Genomic DNA, 1,041 nt, shown 5'->3' on the forward strand with positions numbered 1-1,041 from the left:
TGTAGGCGCATCCTCGGTTCAAACCGCTTTATGGAATTATTTTTGGACATTTGCTGACCTCTTGTGGTGAATATGGGAACTGCTGGCTCACTAAACATGAGCAGACAGTTTGTAGAGAACTCCAATATCTAATACAGAATTTCTTATATTTTTTTACAATAAAAGACACCAGAGAACATCAACAACTTCAATTATATAGAAGGAGGAGGATATATATTTTTATTCAGCCAAAAACTTTATTTTATGACATTACTGAGGTGTGAATGAGATTTAGGAGAAAAAAAGAAGTGAGGCGTTGTGAGTCATCATGACTGTAAAATTTATACAGATAATCCACGTCACACTTTCCCTTTAAGAGCATAATGTGCTGTGTTTGTGCTGCTAAAATTCTGCTGCGCCGACGTATAACAGACATTTAACACTAATTTTGTTTGCTTTGGGTAATGTGGAGGGGCCAGTTGAACTTTTGACATTTTAAACTTTCATTAATGTCTTGAAAACAAAAGCAGCACAAAAAGAGAAATTTAGCAGCACAGACGTTGGACAATTGATTGACACCAAATTTCTTTGATTTCATAAATGTGGGAAGAGCTGGTTGACCTTCTATGACCTCTAGAAACTTTTTTTTTTATTTAGCATCTTAAAAATGATGGCAGCACAAAGCAACATTTTTGCGTTTGACACCAACTGCACTCGGGTCTCCAACCAACTTTGACTACACCTTTGTTATTAATCAATAACATCCTCTGAGTTCGTCAAGCTAATTGTCTGAGTTGAGCTAAAGATTGTGGCTAAGCAAACATTACTGGTTTATGTATTCCTGCGTCCAGCCACCCAGCTGGAAGCAGCTCCGTCATATCAGCGACCAGACAAACCCTTTTGATTCTGAAATGGAAAGTCTGGCTGCGATGGTTCTCTTCGCTCTGTCATCTTAATCTTCAAAGATATTCCCAGAAACCGAACCTCCTCAGTAGTTGTTGCCGGACATTCTGAACGACCTCCACTTACGCACACATAGGAACACACACACACACACACACA

This window comes from Poecilia latipinna, unplaced genomic scaffold (assembly GCF_001443285.1).
Source record: "Poecilia latipinna isolate Pla-1442-1.1 unplaced genomic scaffold, P_latipinna-1.0 Scaffold217, whole genome shotgun sequence".
Lineage (NCBI taxonomy): Eukaryota > Metazoa > Chordata > Actinopteri > Cyprinodontiformes > Poeciliidae > Poecilia > Poecilia latipinna.